General features: G+C 39.8%; 1 pseudogene; it reads left to right on the plus strand.

Moving 5' to 3' along the window:
• The first annotated feature begins 5,024 nt into the window (after positions 1-5,024).
• Positions 5,025-6,438, plus strand: LOC139954060 (uncharacterized; annotated as a pseudogene).
• Positions 6,439-10,663: the final 4,225 nt, after the last annotated feature.

The raw sequence follows: 10,663 nt of genomic DNA on the forward strand, positions 1-10,663 counted from the left end.
TTTCCGATTATTGTTTCACAACTTGAAGCCGCAGCTACATGTCTACAATGTAGCCCTCAATCAAATCAGCCCAGTAGTGTGGAGTGACCAGAAAGCAATCATAAAAAGACTACCGTGCAATGATCATTACACAGATTTGATTGTATACAATCATGTGGGAAATCTGGACATTATGTCCCATTACGTCGGTACATCACTGATCAAATCGTAAGTCCAAAAATAGCTTACTTTTTCATAATAGGCGCGACCTGCCATAATTTCTTCTGGCCTCTTGTTAACACCTGCGGCCCTACAATTGTATTTGTATTACTAAAATCAACGTTTCAGGCGGTGGATGGACACTAATTGGTAATTACTCAAAACAATTATAAGCATAAAACCTTATGACAACGAGTAATGGGGAGAGGTTGATAGTATAAAACATTGTGCGCTCCCTCTGAAGTGACGTAGTTTTTAGAGAAAGAAGTAATTTTCCATGAATTTGATTTCGAGACCTCAAATTTAGAATTTTAGGTATCGAAATCAAGCATGAAAGCACACAACTTCGTTTGACAAGGGCGTTTTTTCTATCATTTTATATCGCAACTTCGACGACCAACTGAACCCAATTAATTTTCACAGGTTTGTTTGATGCATTTTATACACCAAATAAAAAGTGACGACTGGGGAAGACTGGTCTTTGACCATTATACCAATAGGCCCTATTGGCAATTGCTCAAAATAATTTTTAGCATAAAACCTTTCTTGGTGACGAGTAATGGGGAGAGGTTGATGGTATAAAACATTGTGAGAAACGGATCCCTCTGAAGTGCCATAGTTTCGAGAAAGAAGTAATTTTCAAGGAATTTGATTTCGAGACCTCAGATTTAGAACTTGAGGTCTCGAAATCAACCATCTAAAACGCACACAACTTCGTGTGACATGGTGGGTTTTTTTCTTGGATTATTAACAATATATTATCTCGCAGGTTCGATGACCGATTGAGCTCAAATTTTCACATGTTTGTTATTTTATGCATATGTTGAGATACATCAACTGCGAGGGCTAGAGTGTTGTAAAAGTATAATACAATGATCTACACAAATAATAATGCCTCGAAATTGCGTGGAGTTTTCTTTTTACCTTGTTGACCACGGCCGGTCATTATGGGAGTCAATAATTGACTCCCATAAATGACCGCATGGGCGTCAATCGGGGGGGGGGGGCAGGGGGACGTGTCCCCCCACCTTTTGGAGGGTGGGGGACACAATATCAAATGCCCCCACACGATTTTGACCACATAGACCTTATCGCAAATACCAATGCGCAAGCGCAGACTGTTGAATGAGGTGCATTGTGGGATATATATGAATAAAATTTGTAATCAGCTAGACCACAATGCACCTAATTCCAAGCTTTACGCGCGCGCCCCAGTATTTGCGAAAAGGTCTATTATCATGACGCCCAAATTTTGCACTGTGTAAGGCGAAACCGTGTGTCCCTATTTGGCATTAGTCCTGTGGGCAAAGAATGACACAGTCCCCCTCAAAAATGGCCCTAGCTTGCATCACAGAGCATCTATGCAAAATTTTCCCGGGCCGCACCCCGAGCCGTAAAGGCTTCTCCCACGCATGCTCCACTCATTGGCAGATTATTTTGCACCTCCCCCTTGAAAGAGTGGAAGGGACATGTGCCCCATCCCTCCTCATTTTTGAAGGGTGGTGGGGGGGGGGGGGGGAACACAGTATCAATTAATGTTCCCCGTGTCGTTTGACCACCTTCATCATGAAAATCGTGTTTTGCACTGTGGAACTGAGGAGTACTGGAAAAACTCAATATTCACACAGCTCATTGTTCTGTTTCGTTTGCCATTTGACCGCTAAATGGCCTAAAGATTACACCACAGAGCATCTAAAAATACAAAATTTTCTCCTCTAAAACTTGGTTCATAGATCCGCACTGTCAACCCAAAAGGTTCTGCTGCTGCTCACATTTTACAGTTGTTCTGTTCCATTCTGACAGATTTGCCCCATAAAACTTGTGTCTTAAGTCTGGTGATGATAGGGATGAAACGCCGTCTGAGCATTAGAATGCAGAAACAATATGGATATAACGAAGCTATATAATAACGGAGTCTTATAATATATTATAGCGCACGTATCTACCAAACAAGGTACTCAAGGCGCTGAGTATATACAAACTTTCAGAAAGATATGTTATTGCAGTGATGAATTTTGAGACCCAATTAGTTAGCAGTAGTCACCAGATTTGCCCCATTTTTACCACTTTCAAAACTCATGACACAAATTCTAAGGACACGAGCTTGATCCTCACGGTCTAATGCATCCTTTCATAACACTCAAAACACCGCTTGAGGAAATATTTTGAAGAAAAAGGACAAAAAAAAAACTACCAGAGCCCGGAGATGACCGTGATGGCCGGGCCTCAGCAAGGTATTGTTTTGAGCGATTCCAATCGAATGGCAGACTTAATAACTGTGTATTTAGTAAAATAAAATAAAAGTAAATCATAATTGGGCTGTGCTCAGGTCAAGCAAGTATTAAAGGAACACGTTGCCTTGGATCGGTCGAGTTGGTCTTTGAAAAGCGTTTGTAACCGTTTGTTATAAAATGCATGGGTAGAAAGATGTTGTAAAAGTAGAATACAATGATCCACACAAACATGCCTCGAAATTGCACGGTTTTCCTTTTACCTCGTCGTCTAACACGGTCGGCCATTTATGGGAGTCAAATTTTTGACTCCCATAAATGGCCGACCGTGTTAGTTTGCACGGTAAAATGAAAACCACTCAATTTTGAGGCAAACTTGTGTTGATCATTGTATTCTACTTACATCTTTCTAACCATACGCATTTTATAAAAAACGGTTACACACACTTTTTATAGACCAACTCGTCCGATCCAAGGCAACGTGTTCCTTTGATATTGTTTTTACTAATAAAAAACTACCGCGCCTTTTGATTCACCGAAACGGAGGTTGACTGTTCAACCGTTGACTTGTCTTGGCCATCCGTCGAGTTGTATATCAAAATCGAGTTGTCTAAACCGTTGAGTTGTCCGAACGGTCGAGCTGTTATAACTGACGAGTTGTCCGATTGGTTAAGGTGTCCGAAGGACGAGTTGTCTGGCAGACAGAGCCCAAGCTCCGCCCACTCAGGTTCAAATTGTCAAATTGGGAAATTTTTGGTTCTGGTAAGTGTTTGTCCTTTTTCTTCAAAATGTTTCCTCAATGGTGATCTGAGTGTTAATCAAGGATTCCATAGACATTGAGGATCAAGTTCGTGGAATTTGATTTTCGAAAGTGGTACGATGGGGGCAAATCTGGTGAGTAGCTGTCAAAATTGTGCCTGTTGGCTCAAATATAAAATTTTATGACAAAACATTTTATATTCGTAACCGTCCGGCTTCGCTGTCGGGAGGAGGGTTACAATATTGCAACTTTTACCTGTGATGCTGCATGGAGCTATGCACAAGCTGCATGTTCATTGGATGAGCATCAGAAGTTAGCGGGCGACATCACCTTATGTGTATGCTTAATTAGCAGATCAGTCAGGCACCCTGAGTTTCTCACGATTAACTGGCAGTAAATCACAAGTAAGATAGCAGGCCCAGTTACAACAAACTTCAATGTAATTTTTGAACACCTCAAAATGCATTCTTAATAAGTCAATGATAAAGTACTAGGGTATGCGTGCTGATAGGGTTCAAAGAGCCACAGTCTCAGAAAGTAAAATCATTCAACTTTTGTGTAAAAATTTTGGGTTGGATATATTTTTTGTAAATAATAAGAGAATGTCGCAAGTTGAGCACAGGCTTCTTTAGTCTTTGTCCAGTTTGTTTGTGTTTGTACCTTTCTTAACTTGGGAGTAAAACAGAAGAAACACAGTATTTTCCACTGACCTGGCCCACAAACTTGTGGCCCACATGCTTTTCAAGACTACAAAATTGACATTGTCAGTGTTGTGGTATACCTTTAATACCAGCATGTGCTTTGCACCCACGTTTTTCAAATATAGGCTGTACTTGCTGTTCAACTGTACAGCAATTGTAGAAGTGATCAAAGCCATTTTTTATAAAGTCAGGTTTGAAACACGCGAAATCGAAACAAGGTCATTGATGTCATCGGCATTTATCATGAATTGAACTTATACCAATTTGATGTCTGCCGTCTGCATCCTATTGAATTGCGAAGATCTGGTCTTGATGGGCAGGATATGCCTAGTAGGTGGTACAGCTTTGATTGGATGGACCAGACAGTGCTAGATACTCCACAGACTGACCAAGCCTTATTCAAAAGAATGATTGCTGGACAAACAATTGAAAGCCACATTAATAACGTATTCAGAAGTATAAATTTCTAGGCAGATGATGGTGCTTCAATGTTATCAAGGAAGTGGATTTGGACTGGCAATGAAGGTATGGTGCATGTAGGTGTTCATGTATTGTTCTTTTGATCATCCTTGCTAAACCTACATTGGAGGGTAATGGTCAGGTAATGGTAGGCATACAGTCTCTTGTTAATTGCCTTTCACCAGACAGCCAGACACAATGACCAGACACCCATGCTTAATTGCTGGGGAAATAACTGGTAGGAATATTTCTTTAACAAACACAAGTTGCTAAATGCCAGAGTTTAGCAGGGATGAGCATGGATGAGCATGTCTGCTTGTCTTCATGGTCTTGTGGAAACACAATTCTTGTCCGACAACAAAGGTGTGTACTGCAAAATTTGAATTTTTGGGAACTTTTGACTTATGACTTCTTGCATTTTGATTGACTTTTATCAGAATTGCTCTTAAATGTATTGTGAACTTTCTTTGCTTCTGTTTTCATTGGGGACAATTAAGTAGCCTTCGGAGAAATGTTTGTTTACACTACAAACTAGTATCTGGTCTGGGTTGATATGGTCACCAAAACATGGAAGGAGAAACAGGGAAAGACAGAAGCTCAGCTATACAGATGTATTGCTAGGGACATTGGGGTGCTTCCAGCTGATCTTCCCAACCTAATGAGAGATATACAGGGATGGGCAAGCCTCAACATGATTCCGACCTCGGTCGACTAGAGAGAGAGAAAGAGAGAGTGATAAGATCCATTTCTCAGTGGAATCAGTAGACCTACAGCTTAGGTCTTAAAACCATTGTTCTGCTTTCGGCTATCCAACTGACCCTAATTTGATAGCGCAAACCGTAAGGTTTGGATTGCAATGGATTTGGGTACTCTTAGTAGGACACAAAACACATTGACCTCAGATTTACATGCATTTTTACACGGTTTGAAGATAATGATGCTAGAAAGCTTCCCTAAAATATTACTTGCTGAGGAGCTGTAGTTTTTAAGATATAAGAAAACAAGTCACAAAAATAATTTTTGCCTCAGTGAGACTAGAACTCTATTTTAGCATTCGTAACATTGTTTACTCATTTCTCATCAACTACAGCACCTCAGCAGGTAATATTTTGAGGGAAGCTTTCTACTATCATTACCTTCAAACTGTGTAAGTTTAATAATAAATCTGGCGCCATTGTATTTTGTGTTACAAAAATTTCCCAGACCCTTTAAAAGTAGCAACAAAAGGAGGGTACATGTACAAGAACAACTCTTCATAGCTACTACACACTCTACTAACTAGGTGCATACGAGGAAGTGACATCTGGGGCAGTAGCCTTTTTAGGTAGCTTTGCATTTTAATGACATTGTGCAGCCCAGTAGTCGAGAATTGTTAATATTATTATTATTGTTTTATTTTTCTTTCAGCTAGTAACCTGCTGTCCTCCCCAGAAAAGTTGTCATCGGTTTTCTCGCAGGAATGAACAATGCCCGAGGAAGAACAGCGATGGCAGAATTACTACAGAACCTCTTCACAGATGTTGATGAAATGGTCACTGATATGGGTGGAGGAGCTATATAAGGACCCTTGTGTGAGAAAAGTGCAGTTTTATCCTCAAGTGGAGATGTCTTCTCTGGAGGAGGACAATCCTGCTTGGTTTTGGGCAAAGCAAAAACAATCCGATCCAGAATCCACCCCACTAATTGATGAGGTGAATTGTAAACGGAAAAAGTTTGTACCTGACCTGGTTGTGGAAAGCATAATCGATGTTAATGAAGATGCCAAAGAACTCCTTGTTTGTTCAGTCAAATCCGGTCAGGTTTTAACAGCACGTGAGCTCAGTGAACTCAAGTATCAACTACTTCCCATGCTAACAAGGCAAACGTGTGCTGTGGGACTTGCCATTTGTTCTTCCCAGGCAGTGTTGATGAGATTATCTTTCCAGGGTTTTACTGTCAAATTTCCCTCTAAAAAATATACTTTTTCCGGTGAAAATGTTGCTCAGGTGTTTATGTCAATGTGTAATGACACGGTACACTATGCCAGACAAACCCAATTGAAAGGTAAATGAAAGTGGTATGTCCTCTAGGTTGTTTTTCCTCTTGGATAGTCGAGTTGCAACCATGCTTTGTTAAAGGCAGTGGACACTTGGTAATTACTCAAAATAATTACTAGCATATAACCTTACTTGGTAACGAGTAATGGGGAGCTTTTGATAGTATAAAACATGGTGAGAAAAGGCTCCCTCTGAAGTAACGTAGTTTTTGAGAAAGAATTAGTTTTCCACGAATTTGATTTCAAGACCTCGGAATTAAAGCATCTGAAAGCACACAACTTCATTTGACAAGGGTGCTTTTTTTTCTTTCATTATTATCTCGCAACTTTGACGACCAATTGAGCTCAAATTTTCACAGGTTTGTTATTTTATGCTTATGTTGAGATGCACCAAGTGAGAAGACAGGGGTGGATTTCACAAAGAGTCACTAGTCTTATCTCGAGTTAGGACCAGTTACTCGTCCTAACTTTAGGACTATCAATGCAATTTGTATATCTCCTATGACTAGTCCTAACTCTTTGTGAAATCAACCCCTGGTCTTTGACAATTTAATTACCAATAGTGTCCAGTGTCTTTAGTGCAGAGATGTGTCGTTCCGTGTCAATTCAACACACTTTTGGATCTGACAGTCATGGAGTGAAATGAACTTTGGTGTGCTGGTTAGACTTGTTGAGAAACAACCAGAAACTAATTACCTTGACCCTCTGTGTCGTGTTGAATCCTGTATTGACGAGGTCCGTAACTTGATGTCCAGCATTTTCTAAAGACTTAACGATAAGCTTAGAAGTCAGAGCTTATCATCCTCGGATTAAAACTGCAACGCAATAAAGTCCATATTCCTCATCTTCGCATTGGCGACTCTCAAGTCAAAACTGCCATTAGAGTTCGTAATTTAGGCACCACATTAAAAAACAACTTTCTTCATCACTAGCTTCAATGTTCAAAACTTCCCTCAAGACTCACCTACTGAGGACTGCAACACGAGCATCTTAAGATGGATGCCGGCGCGTTATAAATGCCCATTATTATTATTTTATTATGATTATTGTACTTCCAAAAGTAAATCATCTATACAAAGACAAACTTTACGTCATTGTCCAATTTACATGAAAATGTTATTTCTGGGGGTTGCTCAAGAAGTCCAGCCATCACACCAACTTTCATTCCAGTCTGTGATGGTCGAAAAAAAAAATAGTAAATCGCAATAAAATTCGTTTTAAATTCTTTCAGAATACTTTTTTTTCACATAATAATTTCCATTTAACAAAATAATTTTTTTACTCTTTGATGGATGTTCTTGGGTGGCAAAGGTTTGCATCTCTGATAATGTGTTTGGCATTTTCGTATAATACAGACCATCATCTTTAAGATTACGAGTGATGAGACTGTTTCAGGGTTGGCCATTATATTTTCAGGCCCATCGCGTGTTAGACTTGTGGACAAGTCATTAAATGTCTGTCGCGGTCATAGTGTTCCGACTCTATTCTGAATCCTCTCGCGATTCCCGCAGTATTCTCGCGAGACTGCTGGCCCTGCGAGACTACTGCTCTCACGACTACAGTACCATTTAACGGGGAGTAGAAGTCGCAACCAGCAGTTTGCGCGAGAGCAGTGATCTCAAGAGAGCACCGCCACAACGCGACTGTCTCACCGCGGCAGACCATTAACGACTTGTCCACAAGTCTAATCGCATGTGTTCCCATTATGTTGTGCACCCAATGGGAGTTTCTTAGACGCCACTAGGGGGCAGCATGCATGTACCAGGTAAATTTCCATTATTTAATTCATTCTGAACAAGCCCCTGATTTTTCAAACAATGAAAAAACATGATAGGCCTGCTGCCACATATAAATTTGGAAAGTTTCCCGTTTACTAATCTTATTACTTTAGGCAATAGGAATATCAAACGTTCTTTTCATCTACCCCAATGTTAACGGGTGCGTTCGTTTAGCTTCCCTGGGACTACCCTGCGTTACTCACTCAAGTGAGCCCCTGACACAAGAGCTAATCGAACGGTCACACTCACCCTCTCGTGGTGAGGGCATGCACCTCAGGTCACCCCCAAGTGACCCACTCCACAAGCAGGGCACTGGGGGCTGACCCAGGTGAGCCCCGTCAAAGCTATTCGAACGTACCGTGGCAGACCGTGGTTGACCCAGGGAAACTAAACGAACGCACCCAATGTTACTTGCCAAAGGGTCGTTATGTGCCAAATCAAATACCAATTTTTAAAAGTTGGACAGTGACCATCTCAGATTTTGCTAACTTTGTTTAAAATGGATTATTCTGTTTGTGAAATGAACACACTAAATGTACTTTTAAAAGGTTGTTTAGATATGACCCCCTAAAAAATTAAGCCCAACCCCCTCTCAATGATTTTTGAGTTTTTTTTGCCATTTTGAAGAGGGCTATACAATACATACCCCAATAGAGATAAGATATGTTGCTACAAACTTATTTAGAAAGTAACTGTCATCTAATCTTTTGGAAGCTATGTCAAGGAAGAGGTCTTCAAAAACCTGTATTTTAGCATGTGACTTTTGTAATTTGTTAAACTCCTAGACCGGTGCCCACAGGAAAGGTCCAATTGCTTTGATATTACATTTGTGTATCAACTAGGTACATTTTATGTTTGAACTGAAGTAAGAACAGACCAATCACACTTTCAACGGGTGTTGACGGGGGTCATAATAATGGATTTGTCTGTAAAAATGCAACAAACACCCTTTTATAGTTTTTTTTTAATTTACTATGTTGGACATGAGTAACTGATTAACAATTTTGTTCTTAGTATTTGTAGTATCCATTCTATTTGTGGGAGCCAAAAAAGTAAATAAACTTTACACTTTGCCTATTGTACATTATGCCCTTACTGTTTTATCGTATCCCCTTGCTGTCCTTTCCCTCCATAATTTTTAAGACCCATTACATGTAGTTGAGTTGGCATGACGGAATGACCCCATAACTATTACTTGCAGTTGCATGACGTCATCAAAGTTGTTTGTGATGTAAACGTTCAAGATATTTTGGCCAATTACATAAATAAGGGAATCAATGTGTGGTGAAGAGGTTCTAGTGGTTTAATCCGAACGAGGCCTGGTTCTTGATAACGTCGAGGTAAATTATCACGAACCAGGCCTCGGCGGGTTTAAACCACTAGTTGAAAACCGATTCAACACACACTTTGATTCCCAGTCATTAATACCTTTTCGGTCGAAAAAATCAACACCTTTTGGTCAAAAAGTAACATAAATGCAAAAATTATAATTGGTGAATGATTTCTTTCAACACAACACCCCTCCAGCTATGAGGGAATGCTGTGCGCGTCGCGCGCATCGCGTGATGTGGCACAGCTTTTTCAGTCGTTGCTCTCGACCAATAGGAATGAAGAAACTATTAAAAGAACAGGTGCAATGTCGCGTGTCACGCTCATGAATTAACACTTTTTACGGGTTATAAACAAAGATTTATGCACACCCACGTGACGCGCTCTCCACCAATAGGAATAGCAAAACTGTCTGAGGTACTTATGAATATTTTGTTATTATTGCAAAGTAGAGGTCTCAATGGGAAGAATCATTTGGGTCACAGTTTTACTGCGCTGCAGCTGTGCTACAGTATCTCCGTATGGGCGTGTTACTTGCTGTAAAAAGAGTTCTGGAGATTCACACAGCTATTAAAACTGGTTTACTTGCGTAACTTACAGGTAAACATTGTTTAAAATAAATAAATAAATAAACAAATAAATAAATGAATAAATAAATAGTTTTAGATTGCTTTGAATTAAATGTCCAGACTTGTGTTGAGAATATTCCTAGTATTGAATTTAAATAAAAATAATAATATTATTAACAATGAGATTAACTTAACTGCACTTCATGATTTGTTACTGTTTGTGGTCAATAAGAACACAGCTTTCACAGGTTTGTTATTTTATGCATACACCAAGTGAGAAGACTGGCCTTTGACATTTACCAATAGTGTCCATCGTATTTAATCGAAATCGTGCTTTCTTTAATTCCCTTTTTGAAAATTTCCTCTAAGAGGGATATGTACATAACTGCGAACGTTATTAGAAACGCAATCTCATCTCAAACAGGAATTGGGAGTGTTGCAGTTCAAAACCCCTCGCTGCAGTGGTAACAAAAGAATGCACTGGCCTTGCTTTTCAGAACCAGTGGTTTCATTGGATACAATCATTTTATTGGATAAACGTGCAGTGACGTATGCATTCTTTATCTGTGTTTTGATTGGTCCGTTTGGCAGCTGCAAATTGCG

Source organism: Asterias amurensis, chromosome 22, assembly GCF_032118995.1.
Source record: "Asterias amurensis chromosome 22, ASM3211899v1".
Lineage (NCBI taxonomy): Eukaryota > Metazoa > Echinodermata > Asteroidea > Forcipulatida > Asteriidae > Asterias > Asterias amurensis.